Here is a 15,445-nt window from a genome sequence, read left to right as displayed (position 1 = left end):
TACACTTCCAGTGTAAACCGTCGCATGTATGACTGAGGAACACGCCTGGGTGTGCACGTTCGACACAAGCTGAGTTCTCGTGCACATACGTGCTTGCACAAGCCTGTTTAGCCTGGAAGAGTTTAAAACAATAAAGTTTGAGCGAAAATGTGGTGTTTTGTAAGTAATGAGCATACGACTGGATACAAGACACTAGGATCATGACAGTTGTTTTGGAGTTTATAAACAGAATTCTTAAGTTACTCTTGTTTGTCTAATAACATCAATTCATCATGTATTGTCTTTGTTTTTGTATTCTACGTCCACGTATTCTATTTTCACAGTAAAATCTTCAGTGTTCATTTAACCCATTAAGACACGAAGCCGATTCTACAAATGTCTTCTAAATCCGAACAGTTTTCTGAAAAACGTATGTTGCCATATCAGTGGTGCTCAAACTTTTTCATGTCAAGGACCCCCAAAAATGTATTTGGCAGATCTACAAGCTCATCACTTCGTGCCGTGCTATGAGACTTGTATATATGCTATTTTTGAATTGACAAAAAAATAATGGTTTAAGTGGTTAAAATGACTGTGATGCTATATTAAGTACCTTTGCCAGGGACCCCCTGGAACAATGACCCCTGGGGGTCCCCGGACTCCACTTTGAGAACCAATGTGCTATATATATAGCTAAACTCTAAAATGGATAAATTAACACTGAGGAGTTTTACTGTGAACATGAAGATTAGCTTCAAAACAGATTTAGAACGTATGGGGCTAAAAGAAACCCAGAGAAAGTGTTCAAACTGGGTCATATACGAGGCGGTAAGTTTCAGTTGATCAGAAGTGTGCGGTGAAAGGAATTAGTAGCCAATAACCATTGAGAAGTGTGTCATAATAAGTGTGTGTTCCCCTCTTGCTCTGTGGCTGTTTGGTTTGATCGCGTGTCATTCTGCGGACACCGTATTTTCAGCCAGAACACCGGATGTGAATCAGACTGCATGGCAGCAGCTTGTAATTGAGAAGCCTAACCACACATTATGCAGGCTGTACACACTATATACGTATATAGAGCACGCACATGCACACATATGCACGAGCGTATGCCGGAAAAACATGCACATGAAGAAACAGGCGCATGCACTCAGACAACACGTACATACACACACACACGCACACACACACGCACACACGCACACAAACACACACACACACACACACACGCACGCACGCGCGCACACACGTGCACGTACACGCACGTACACACGCCCACACAAGAAGGGTTTCTGGTAAGGCAGCTCAGTGGGTGCCATGCATGCACGGGCCCCCCGTCACAGAGACACACGGACACGCAGCAAGGATGAGACGATGGTGATTCAACTGCAGTTTTTAGGTTTCATTATTGATATGAACTATTGAGACAGTGTGATCGGAACATCAACACACACACACACACACACACACACACACACACACACACACACACACACACACACACACACACACACACACACACACACACACATGCCCATGCATGCGTCTTGGAAACAAGACGCGTGAAAGTAGGGGAATTTGTGCAAGAAATAGAAAACATACTTTTTCACGCAGTGTTAAATGTCAGTTTGTGCCACAAAGAGTTCCATTGTTAAACACAGTTATGCTGTGTTTGTAAAATATGACCGTCACTGTCTGATAGATATCAATCATGCCAATGAAGCCCATTTGGAGCTTCATTAGGCATTTCTTTTTTTGGCTGATGTTTATTGATTTTGTCAGATTTGGACTCTTGGCTTTGAGGTTTTTGATGAATACATAATGTTATGCAATTGCAATTAGATGCTTGTAAAGGCATGCAGTAAAAATCGATTTCTTAATTTAACCCGGAGAGTTAAATTGACACTCTCAGCTTGTTTTGCCTACCCTATTTGAAAAGTAACAAAAATGTCAAAACAAAACAAAATAACACAGTTTAAAAGTGCGTGTGTGTGTGTGTGTGTGTGTGTGTGTGTGTGTGTGTGTGTGTGTGTGTGTGTGTGTGTGTGTGTGTGTGTGTGTGTGTGTGTGTGTGTGTGTGTGTGTGTGTGTGTGTGTGTGTGTGTGTGTGTGTGTGTGTGTGTGTGTGTCTGTGTGTCTGAGTGCCTGTAATACAGGAAGCCACAGGTGACATTTCTTCATAGAACAGGATGAGGGCAGCCCTCAAAACACACACACACACACACACACACACACACACACACACACACACACACACACACACACACACACACACACACACACACACACACACACAGTTCAAGAGATTGACGGCAGTCTGTTATGAGTTCTCAGAAAACTATTTCGCAGTTTTTCATAAATTAGTGAGTTCCCATGCATGCAGGTGTAGGGGATGGTACTTGGGGTTGGTACTAGCTCCATTTATAAACTTTAGGCAGTTGGTCAGGTGTGTATAGCCTATATGCCACCATAACTGGAAATATAGACATACTTATTGTGTGCATTGGTTCTGTCACAAGCTGCATATAAATAGACTTAAAGACCTACTGTGGGTACTGAAAATGTGTAATATATCACAGTAAAACGGGCATATAGTAGTTATGTATGTACCGAGTATCAATATGTACATTATGCATTGAATGGAGTGAGAACTATACACTATCAATGGTGAAAAGCATACAGTAGATAGTCTGAGCAGGTTTAAGCAAGCCTTTCATTACTGTGTACATCCCACAAGGTACAGTGATGTGTTCAATAATTTGGGAGCTTAATTAAAGAAAGCTGCACCATTTTTCTTTTAGGCAGGGTTATGCATTTATCAAGCCTGCCGTAGAGGATCTTCTAAGGGCCCGTGATTGAACATAAAAAGAGTCTGTGATGTTGATGTAGGCCAGCCCTAACCCGTTGAGAGCTTTATAAACAAGTTGAAGGACTTTAACATCGACACTGGAAGACACAGGGAGCCGTTGTAGTGTAATTAACAGTGTTTGCTATCCACGTTGCTCCAAAATACTCCTCCATGGATGAGTCATGGTTTTGTGTGAGCAGGTCGGAAGCTAAGATTTGAGTCCAACGAAAGTACAAAAGTTATAAAGGAATTAGTTGGTAGGCTTGGTTAATTTCCTTCCAGTTACAAAGCTTAACAGATGTGTTTGATCTCCTAACAGATGTAAAATATGTGTTTAACACTTCACTGATTTTCTGTTTAATACTATTAGTAAAGTGCCTGTTCCGGCTGCCACCGCCCTAGAGTGCATGCCGTACCCGTACCTGGGTCCGACTCAGCCGCAAACCCATCACATGTGAATTATATCGGATGAATGCTTCTCGAGATATGTGAAATGCATACATACTGTACCTACATACATACTAGGGGTGTCATGATACATTTTAACAGTGATACGATACGCATCACTATACTGTACATTGTTGACGATACGATACATGGACGATATTTGTTCATTCATGGCGATACGATATGATACGATTCAACGATTTAAAATCTATACAGTATCTATTTAGCTATACATTTCAATTTGTGTAAAACATGTGGATATATTTTTCTCTTTTATGGGAAAAAAATATTATTATGGATATAAATAAGTAAACACAATGAGTTTCTAGCAAATACATGGACATTGATATTCAAAACATATGGACAAACTCGCACCTTGTCATGAACACATTTATCGATAGAGTGATATGGAATGGAAAAGTAATTAAACTCATGTTTCTTATCGCACACGTTCTTTGTATCGATACAATCAATTATTTGCATTGCAAAACGATAGGATAGGAAGTCAAGATACTATATGTTGCTGTTTACGTACAAAATCTATATATCGATACAACTACTACTGTATCGTTGTTACACCCCACGTACGTACATACATACATACATATACATACATACAAAGACACGCCTTGAAAGTAACTGGTAAAAGGACAACTAACTATATAAATTCTATAAAATATTGCTAAATAAATAAAGTTTATTACAATTAACACACCATAAGTCTTACTCTTGTTTTTTTTGTGAAACACTTATGTACACACAGGTCAAATCCAGCTCACCTAGGTCTACTGTTTTTACACAGTTCCATCACAACAGGCTGGTTGTAATGCTACGTCAACAGCAGGTGGAGCCATAGTATAGAGTTTTTATTTGTTTTGTTTTTTCTTTTGGGGGGGTCATAACAATACATTGAGCTCATCTGCTCTGAATCGCTCTATGTTGTATGAAGACATGTTTTAATGATCTGTCTGTCTTTTGCACTGACTGCAGACATAAAGACAGCACTGGTCAAATATAATGTTTTTTTTAATTAATATAATTATCATTATTATAGTAATTATTATCATAATTCTGGGGATACAAATAAAATCACAGATTATATTATATTATTGTATATTATATTATATTTGATTTGATTTGATTTGATTTGATGTGATCACATAGGTCATTGTTCACTTATATACTGATTGTACACTCAGATATAGGACTTCTTTAACTTCTTTAACTTTTCATCAATGGTAAATCAAATCGTTCCCTATGGTCCATTATTGTTTATTATTCTATATTTAGGAAATTACACATAAATAACAATAATAATAATAATAATAGTAATAATAATAATAATTATAATAATGATAATAATAATAATGTTAAATGTTTAAATTGAGTTGAGAGTTGGCTCCTTAATCTAATTGGCTGCGCCGCGGCAGCCAATGAACGGCAGCCAATGAGAGGCTGCCAATGAGAGACAGCCAATGAGAGGCTGCCAATGCAGGAAACAATAGTGCTTGCAGCAGGTCGGTGTGAAGTCACAGGGTTATTTCTGGTGCTGCTATTTCTGTCTGCAGAGAGCACAGACACACACACACACACACACACACACACACACACACACACACACACACACACACACACACACACACGCGCGCGCGCGCGACACACACACACACACACACACACACACACACACACACACACACACACACACACACAGAGAGCGGGAGAGAGAGAGCGAGAGAGAGAGAGAGAGAGAGAGAGAGAGAGAGAGAGAGAGAGACTGGGGGCTGGACTTTGAGAACAAGTTGACAGAGAGATAAGTCTCTCTTTTCTTTTCTCATAGCAGTTGTTTCTTCTCAGCAGTAACGCGTCTTGTTCTTCTATTCTAACCGTCATCACGTCTCCTCATCATCATCATCATCATCATCATCACTTGTTCTCGGATGTTTTTTTCTTTAAAAAAGGAGAAGTTTATTGGAACGGTTTATTTTTTATTGTGTCTCTGTGTGGATTGATCGTTCGTCATAATAACTGTGGACTGGCCGTGTTTTACAAGGTAAATGACTATGAAAGCTGTGGGACATTGAAGTGATGACAATGTGACAGTTGAACCAGCTGACACATTATTATTGTTAAATAATTATTGACAGTAATAGAGCAATCTGTAGCCTGCACAGTAACATTATCATCAGTTAATGTATCCATTTGTAACTCCTACAGTACATGTAACCAAATGGACCCTCTACCGGCAGTGGTGTAAAGTAACTAAGTAACTAAGTACTGTACTTATAAGTACAATTTTGAGGTACTTATTATACTGGAGTATTTCCAATTTTCTATACTTTTACTTCTACTCCGCTACATCTCAGAGGCAAATATTGTAATTTTGCTCCACTTCTAGCCTATTTAAACTTTAGTTTTGTAGATTATTGTTTGTAAGATTGTAAGATTTTTATACATTTGAAAACCTGTGAAATGGGACATTTTGCATAATGAGTAGCCTACTTTTACTTTTGGTACTTTAAGTATATTTTGATGCCAACACTTTTGCACTTTTACTCAAGTAAATTATGAATTCCGGACTTCCACTTGTAACAGAGTATTCATTACATTGCAGTATCATCAATACTCAAGTAACACATCATGTGAGTAGCCTACTTCTTCCATCAAACTCTCGACAGTGTACACATGTTTAACCAAATGGACCCTTTATAGTTTACGGGTCCATTTGGTTACAATTATTGCACAGTGTGTCGGAGTCCAGCTGAAAGTGTGAAGCAGTTTGTCCAACAGTTAAAGTTCAAGTTTAAAGTTGCTCTGCGTTGTTGGGCAGCTGCGCTGCGTTTCCAACAAGGAGCGCAGCCTGAGCCAAGAGCAGATGTTCGCCTGTAAAGAGGCAACAGGTTTTCTGGCTTGCGCTTGCGCGCGCACACACACGCACGCACGCACGCACGCACGCACACACACACGCACGCGCACACACACACACACACACACACACACACACACACACACACACACACACACACACACACACACACACACACACACACACACACACACACACACACACGAGAGACTGACTGACTGACTGACTTTGTGAGAAAGAAAGGAAGTTTAATACCAAAGGTTGATTTAATTATTTATAGAGTTGCGTGTGTGATTTTCCAGGGTTGTTCTGTGTGTGTGTGTGTGTGTGTGTGTGTGTGTGTGTGTGTGTGTGTGTGTGTGTGTGTGTGTGTGTGTGTGTGTGTGTGTGTGTGTGTGTGTGTGTGTGTGAATGTTTCCAGCCGTTTCACAGAGCTTGGCTTTTTTAGACATTTTGTGTTCATTCCAACAGGATCTAGGTCAAATAGTGTTTTTTTTTCTTTCTTAAATCATAGGCTCTCAGCATTTGCGTTAGTTTTAACCTGCCTGGGGTCCCACATGGGTATGGGCTTTACTTCAAGAGGACAACTCTTATTGGGGCCCCAGTGGTTCTCAAACTTTTTCATGTCAAGGACCTTCAAATTAATGTATTTGGCCAGGGACCCCCATCTGAAAATGATCTTGTGCCAGGGACCCCCATTCAATATTTGTGTTCTTAAAATCTTTAAAAAATTACAACATTACAACATTTTCACATTTCTTTCAACAATTCGTGCGTTGTGTGAGCTTGTAGATCGGCTATTTTCAAACGGCCGATGTACTGTTACTGTATATATTAGGGTTGAAGTGGTTAAACTTTATCTTGATGCTATATTAACAACAGACCCCCTGGAACCCCCCTCAGGACCACTGTCCTACCTAGACCACCGATGTTTTGACTGATGCTTGTGTTTTCTCCCATACAGATGTTTCCAGAACGGCGATAAAGACAGACGCAAACACTTTCTTCCGCCTGTGGCAGGTAAGAGCTTCAAAATACAATTCACTAAATGTTATTTCTTTTTGCTGTTTTGTTATTTTATTTCATTTATATGGATAAAAGGTGTAAAAGTCAAACGCTTCTAGGAATGCTACAGTAATGCCCTTATGTGGTACTTTTAAGGGACTGTCTGATTTTTAACGTTACGGAATCTGTGTATCTGTTATACAGTAGGATTAATCTTTCATTAACAGCAGAACACTGCATGGATTAAAGTTATTCTATGGAAGCATGTTGCGCAGCGAAAATAGCCGATCGCACACGCACACTCACACACACACACACACACACACACACACACACACACACACACACACACACACACACACACACACACATCATTAGAACAATGTTGCCGTAGCTTATTATTTTGTAGTCATCTTCTTTTGATTGTACCATGACAGTAGTTGAACGATGAACGTTTTTTTGCTCAGTTTTCTGAAAAACTAAAAGATGTCATTGATTAGCTTCTAGGTTATAGTTGAACTCCAGTGTGCGTAGTTTGAAGCCAGCATGTACAGTACAATAGATTGAATATATAGAGTATGTATTAAGTAGTCTATGAACAGAGGGTTAAATGTGTATGTTCTCAGTCTGGAGGATTACAATACATGACCCTCTGACAGCCTGCATGCACTCAGTGTACCAGGCTCCACTTACAGCAACGTGTGTGTTTGTTTGTGTGTGTGTGTGTGTGTGTGTGTGTGTGTGTGTGTGTGTGTGTGTGTGTGTGTGTGTGTGTGTGTGTGTGTGTGTGTGTGTGTGTGTGTGTGTGTGTGTGTGTGTGTGTGTGTGTGTGTGTGTGTGTGTGTGTGTGTGTGTGTGTGTGCGTGCGTGCGTGCGTGTGTGTGGTGAGGTCATGTCCGAGGCTACAGGGTCTGGTTACATGTGCGTTTGTCCATCCAGGCCAACTGACACTGGCTCCTTCTTTTGTATCCCTCACGAATCTCTCTTTTTCTTCTAGTTAATCTCTCTTTCTCTGTCTCTGTCTCTGTCTCTGTCTCTGTCTCTGTGTCTCTCTCTCTCTCTCTCTCTCTCTCTCTCTCTCTCTCTCTCTCTCTCTCTCTCTCTCTCTCTCTCTCTCTCTCTTTGTCTCTCTCCTTCCTCTCAAACTCCTTCTCTTCGCTTTGCTTTGCTTTGCTTCGCTTCGCTTCTCTTTTCTATGAACAGGCAAGATGTCAATTTATTCCACACATGCCTATTACCTATTACTACTACTGTTGTTAACTAATAGTTCCATGCTAAGCATTAGAATGATGATCAGCAGGATGATACCCAGCACGCCTTATTAACCCTAACCCTGGGCAACACCTGTGCACTTTCACAATAAAAGAAACACACCTGATTTAACTGTCTGTCATCAGTTGACCTATTCATTCTCTGTTAAAATGATTCTTTGGGAAGATATATTGTCTGAAGACCGTAGCCTGGACATCTGTATTCTGAGCTGAAACAGTGAAATGCTAAATATACACAACAGAACCTTTCTCCACGTGTTTAAAGGGATGTTGTACAGTGGAGACATGAAGTTGAGAATGTTTGCTAATTAAAGGCTACAGCACTCACTAAATATAAGCTTGTTGGGGAGACAGTGTAGGAGAGGCAGCCTGTAGGAGAGCTGAGAGACAGACAGAGTAGGAGAGACAGTCATTAGGAAAGATGAGAGACAGACAGAGCAGGAGAGACAGTCATTAGGAAAGCTGAGAGGGAGACTGTCAGTGTATAGGAGAGACTGACAGTATAGGAAAGCTGAGAGAGAGACCATGAGAGGCAGACAGTAAGAAAGCTGAGAGGGAGACAGTGTAGGAGAGACAGACAGTAGGAACACTGAGAGGGAGACAGTATAGGAGAGACAGACAGTAGGGAGACAGCGTCTCAAGCTGCTGGGATTTGACCCCTGGTGGTTGTTGTGGGGTTAACAGCATCCGTAGTCATGTTAGAAATGGTAGACGGCAGTGAAGGAGAGGGCTATTTCTGAACTCAGGAACAAATGGCCCAATTGTCCTGCCTCTAGGTGCATGAAATCACTTGATATGTAACGCTAAAGTCATACAATACCCTCCTAGGGACCTCACAGCACTGGTGTGTGTGTGTGTGTGTGTGTGTGTGTGTGTGTGTGTGTGTGTGTGTGTGTGTGTGTGTGTGTGCGTGTGCGTGTGTGTGTCTGTGTGCTTCCATGCACATGTGCACACACAGTGCTATGCAGGGCATTGCCCCGAGGTAACAGTGACCTTTTAGATTTTAGGGCTGTGTCAAATCAATTAGTGTTGGATTAACCTGCCATATGACCGCTGTCCAATTGGCCAGCAGGGACTGTTTATGACTCCCTATGGTCTCTCTCTGTGTCTCTCTGTGTCTCTCTGTGTCTCTCTTTGTCTCTCTGTGTGTCTCTGTGTCTCTGTGTCTCTGTGTCTCTGTGTCTCTCTGTTTCTCTCTGTGTCTCTCTGTGTATCTCTGTCTGTCTCTCTGTCTGTAGCGTGTGTAGAGCACAGTGTGTGTGTGTGTGTGTGTGTGTGTGCGTGGGGGGGGGGTTAACGAGACCCTGGTCCAGACCCCTATGTTTTTCCTGGCCCCTTGACCCACTGTGGGGATGACAGGGCGGGTCTAAGATTTACACTCCGCTGCACGACCGTGTCACATACCCGATTTGAACGTGGCGGCCGTGTGGCTGGACGACAATAACACATTTCTAACTGAAATTCAACACGTTCTTTTTTTGGCGCAGCAAAGTATGAATGAGCCCATATGACGATCAGCTCGGTTATGTGACATTAAACACTTCAACCCTATATATACCTACTGTAATTGACCGGAGTCCTCCAGGGCTCTATACTCGGTCTGCTCCTTTTCCCCCCTGTGCACCACATCTTGTTGCCAAAAATAGCCGATCTACAAGCTCGGCACGTGTCACGTTGCAACTGTAGATCTGAGATCTGATAATGTTAACCCCCCAGAATGGGGATGCTAGGGTTCATGCTGTTAATGCTACAGTTATCTTCACCTACTGTATGACTCTTGTTTCATCACGGCATACGTGTCAAGGAATCACACATTCACTGTGTTTCTTTATGGTGAAGCTTTGAATTGTAAAGCTGCAATGCAGGACTTATTTATATTAAATAAAAGGTATGTGAATACAATATAACTAGCACATCTGCAGGGGTTAGAGTTGGTCTCTCTACTCTAGGACAGTGGTTCTCAACCTGTGAGAAAAAAAAGACCATTACTGCATCAAAAGTAATCAACAAACTAAACTATAAAAACTGGTCAAACATTGGCCAAATTGTCAAATGATAAAAGAAACGACAAACATTGTGAAAATAGCCGATCTACAAGGTCTGTAGATCTGCTATTTTCACAATATTTATCTGTGGAACCTAAAATGGAATGCCTCAACTTCTACATTCCATTGTCAGGGTGGGGGCTCCCCAGTTCAAATATGATTATTTTAGGGGGTCACCAGTTCAAATATTGTTATTTTGGGCGGTCTTGGCCTGAAAAGGTTGAGAACCACTGCTCTAGGACACCTACCAAGTAAGTAGTACTCCCAAGTATAGGGATTCCATCTTGTAAGAGCGGTAGATGTTTGTAGATCAAATCCCAGGTAGGACATGAAACTTAAGGCTAGCAGCTGGAACAGTTTGGGCCCAAAAAAATACGTTAATGTCATGATTCTGAGAAATCAAAATGTCAGTCATTTGTGTTATATTAGCACATTTATTTACAAAAAGGCTCAAAGTAGTCAGAGCTGTTCCAGTTTGTTCACTCTCTTCACGTTTGCTGCTGCTGTGTCCCGCTCTGCTGTGACGCACCGGACCTGCCTTAACTTGGCTGAGGTTGCGGTAGAACTCCCTTTCTTGAGAAAAAGTGTGTCACTGAACACATGCAAATCTGAATTTAACTCTGAGAGTGTAAAGAAATTACCCAATTACTTTTTTTAAAGCCACAGTGGTCCGTTTTTATGCTTACAGTGAACAGGCAGGATTTGTGTTGACAGCAGACTGTACTGTTCATTGTGGATGGTGTTTATAATACACATCCTCACAAAAACTGACAGAGCTGCATGGCTAACTAAAAGCATCTCCCATCTGTCTGGAGCTGAGTGTGTGTGTGTGCGTGTGCGTGTGTGTGTGCGTGTGCGTGTGCGTGTGTGCGTGTGTGTGGGTGTGTGTGTGTGTGTGTGTGTGTGTGTGTGTGTGTGTGTGTGCGTGTGTGTGTGTGTCCATGGCACTGTGTGAGTGTGTGCAGGAATTTTAATGTGCTTGTCTTTTGTAGTGTGTGCAGACAGGGGAGTGAGGTTGTGCATATTCATGAAGCTACAGGGCTCTGTTCTGAATCCTCACTGCAGCTTAAAAGGCAAAAAAAACAGAAAAGAAAAGAAAAGAAAAAATCAATCAACATTATGTCGCTGTCAGGTGGAAACCTACAAAACTTTACTTTTCAGGAAATAGAAAATAACCTGTCCTGTATTCCAATTGATCCAATGTAGTTATTACAGTATTTAGTCACAAGTTCTTGTCAATACTTTTCATTGGTTCAATATTTATAAAGCCCAAGCACGCACACACTTAACCACTTTCACTTTCCACGTAAAATTAATTCAGATAATTCAGATAGCAAAAATGTACAAGATCTACAAGTAGGGTATTCATTTACCACAAACAAAACGTTTAAATATGGGGATACGAGTTTTTTGCCAGACAGTTAATTTCAATTTAAATCAATTTAAATCAATATCAGTGTCATTCTACAAAAACATATTTTCATTTGGAAAGGTGAAGGTGGCACATGTTATTTTGGCTGAGCACCGTGTCTTTCACTGAGGCATAAATTAGACGTTAGACACACAGATGTACAGAAGATTGTGGAGGAAAGAGAAAGACAGATTTATTGTTGGATTAATTTCATAACCTGCTTTGGGCAATGTGCCATCCTACTAAAACAGCCTTTGAATGAGAGAGAGAGAGAGAGAGAGAGAGAGAGAGAGAGAGAGAGAGAGAGAGAGAGAGAGAGAGAGAGAGAGAGAGAGAGAGAGAGAGAGAGAGAGAGAGAGAGAGAGAGAGAGAGAGAGAGAGAGAGAGACAGAGACAGAGACAGAGACAGAGACAGAGACAGAGAGACAGAGAGAGAGGTGGGAGGGGGAGGGAATTAGAGATAGACAATGAGAGAGACAAAGAGAGAGAAAGGCAGAGGAGAGAAAAAAGAAAAAAAAGAAAGGTAATCATAGACAGAAACAGAGTCTGAGAGACTGCCAGAGATAGAGAGAGAGAAAAATAGGGACAGAGAGAGATATATATAAAGCGAGAGAGAGAGAGATATATATAAAGCGAGAGAGAGAGAGAGAGAGAGAGAGAGAGAGAGAGAGAGAGAGGTATTCAAACAGTGAGAAATTGATGGAGAGAGAGAGAGAGAGAGAGAGAGCATGTAAAGAGGAATAGGGGATGTAAGCAGATGTAGAGCTGTCAGTAAGGTGTCATTATCTACATATTTGTGTGCTAACGTCTATGTAGCGCTACGCTAATAGCAGGCCTTCTCTTGTCAGAGGCTTCCTTCAGATAGGGCCCGCTGTTGTGTGGAGACGTGTTCCCCCGTCGACTTGTGTTCCGCTATAGCAGTGTATAAACACCACACTTACTGGCAGGAACATCCTCGCCCTGACCTAAAAGGACCACACCAGGCTCATTTTGACTCATTAGCACAGTTTGTCCCTGTTGTGCAGTGTTTTTAGTACATCTCAGCCTACATTTTAAAACACTGTCGTTCATATTGACACAGTGTGGAAAAAACACTCAGTGAGACTTTAAAGTCGCTGGTGTTAGGCAGGGCTGAGCAATACCATTGACATTATGTTGATAGAAGAGACTAGAACGTCTGTACGTTTGGATTTTGTAATGTTGTGATGTGACATAAGGTTCTTTTCAGAATCAGAAATAAATCTATTTTATTGTCACATCACAGCTCCATAATTTTCGTTATTTTCAGAAATAAATTAAAATAAAGAGAGAAAAAATAAACAGCAAAAACAGCAAAACATGTAAGATATCTACTTACACGTAGCATAATCCAGCTGGTACAGTATTTACATGAGGTTAGACAGAAGCTGCTTGTTTTAAAGGCTGCATTGACTGTTCATTGTCCATTTGGTCAATTGTCCAGCAGCGCTAGGTAGAGGTACAGTAATTGAAAATCACTGCATTGTTTATTACTCTAAAATGGCCGTTGAGCCAAATGTTTGTACACATGAGTGCTGCAGCAACCTGCTGAGTTTGCATCTTCTATCAGAACGTTTGTCTGCAAAATTGAATTTTAGATTAGGTTAAATGTTGTTTGACTCAAACTGGACGTGTTCAATAACAGTGTAAAAGATGCAAAAGTGTCATTCTAGATGTTTATTCTAAACAAACAAAAAAAGACAAATGGTTTTCAACCTGAGTTCAGATTGGGTGTGAAATGTGCCATTTGGGTTTCGTCAAAGTTTGGTCAAAATCATGGCGCCTACCTTGAAGCATATTTGTCTTTTTTTAGACACAGAATGAGATTGCAGGCTGATTTTTGATAAGCACATGTCTGCTATCGTTTTTGTCAACAAGAAAGCCTTTGATGTCATTGTTGTTCTTTTAGGTAGCTATCAGTCTGTCACCAACTTATAAGACTGTGTTGTTTCATGAGCTAATCATTTGTTGGTTAAAGTAACATTCATTCATTAGTTCATACATAGATAGATTTACGGCATGTTATTGCACTTCATTCTTTATCCAAACACGTTATGGTATTTAATAATTCCAACTTGTTGTCAAAGGCCCAAACGTGACACCTATTCTTAGTAGAACGTACCTGACTTGTACTTAGTGTGATTTTTCTTCCATCTACACCGAATATCGTCCTTGAAAACACATTGTGCCATTTTCAGCGAATGGTCCCCCAGAATACGTACGCTGTGGCTAAAGTTGTAATTATTTTTTGACAGTTCGCATTCTGACTGTAAGACTGAGGAAACAGTTGCATTGATGCTCATCATCATTACACGCTAAAGATACACACACACACACACACACACACACACACACACACACACACACACACACACACACACACACACACACACACACACACACACACACACATTGTGTAAACTTCCTGGCATTTGTATTTTATGTGAACCCCACCCATGTCAGGGCAGGATCAAACTGACTTAAAGAATGATCTATTTTACCACACACGCACCCACACACACACACACACACACACACACACACACACACACACACACACATGCGCGCACATGAGGGCACGCATGCACACTTGACTCAAACACGCACACACACACACACATACACACACACACACACTGTCAGAAATGTGTCACTAATGTTTGTTTTTCTTAGCAGTCAAACATTAGTGTGGTGAGAGACAGGGCGGCAGGTGTGTTGTGTCTGATGATATGGGAACGTTGGGGTGTGTGTCTGCGTGTGTGTGTGTGTGTGTCAGAGCAGGGATAGGGAGTGTTCCTTTGAGTGCGCTGCTCTGTTGAGTGGTTTTTATCTGCTTAGGGCTATGCAGAGAATGTGTTTGATGTTGGGAAACCAGTGTGTGTGTGTGTGTGTGTGTGTGTGTGTGTGTGTGTGTGTGTGTGTGTGTGTGTGTGTGTGTGAGTGTGAGTGTGTGTGTGTGTGTGTATGTGTTGGGGTGCAGCTGGAGGGTGTTCACACACACAGTGTAGTGAAGCACACCATTCTGACAAATGATGAAGTCATCTAATCCTCTCTCACCCTGAACTCTGCTGCAACTCAAACCTGCAGCCAACACACAACAATGCAGCCGACAAGAATTACCACACAGTACAACCCTGACTGTTATTCTGATGTAAAAAAAATGGCTAAATGAACACTGAGAAACTGACTGTGCATATGTTACCATCTGAATTATGATATTGGCCAAAATAGAATCCGGGACTTATTTGAATGAATATACGGTTATTTTAACAGATCTGTATGGTACGTTAATAGAATATAACTAGCACATCTGCGGTGGATGGAGGTGTTTTTTTTTTTACAGCATGTGGTACAATAAGACTAAAAGGATAACACAAAAAACTCCTGTGGACTTGTTTCCATTGTGGTCCTACGTACTCAATTAATCAACATGTAACTCAATAATTAGGGGTGTGCCGATACACTAATTTCACGATACGAATACGATACATGATATTGGGCTCACGATATCGATACGATATCTGGCACTTTTTTATTATGAAAATATATGGGGGGGAA

The 15,445-nt window shown here is 41.1% G+C and overlaps 1 protein-coding gene across 2 annotated transcripts in view; it reads left to right on the top strand.

Moving 5' to 3' along the window:
• The window catches only part of hdac7a (histone deacetylase 7a), an 81,696-nt gene that overhangs the window by 10,778 nt on the left and 55,473 nt on the right, over positions 1-15,445 (top strand). The window contains exons 1-2 of one of the 2 annotated variants that reach the window (XM_084070414.1): positions 5,077-5,324; positions 7,102-7,157. The gene's annotated coding sequence lies outside the window, so the exon portion shown is untranslated. Of the gene's footprint in view, positions 1-5,076; positions 5,325-7,101; positions 7,158-15,445 lie in introns of those variants that run through there. The other variant, XM_084070415.1, reaches the window with a different exon arrangement.

Source organism: Gymnoscopelus microlampas, assembly GCF_963454915.1.
Source record: "Gymnoscopelus microlampas genome assembly, chromosome: 10".
Classification (NCBI taxonomy): Eukaryota; Metazoa; Chordata; class Actinopteri; order Myctophiformes; family Myctophidae; genus Gymnoscopelus; species Gymnoscopelus microlampas.
Note: the sequence above shows the minus strand (reverse complement) of the source record. Positions and strands in the feature narration are given on the sequence as shown.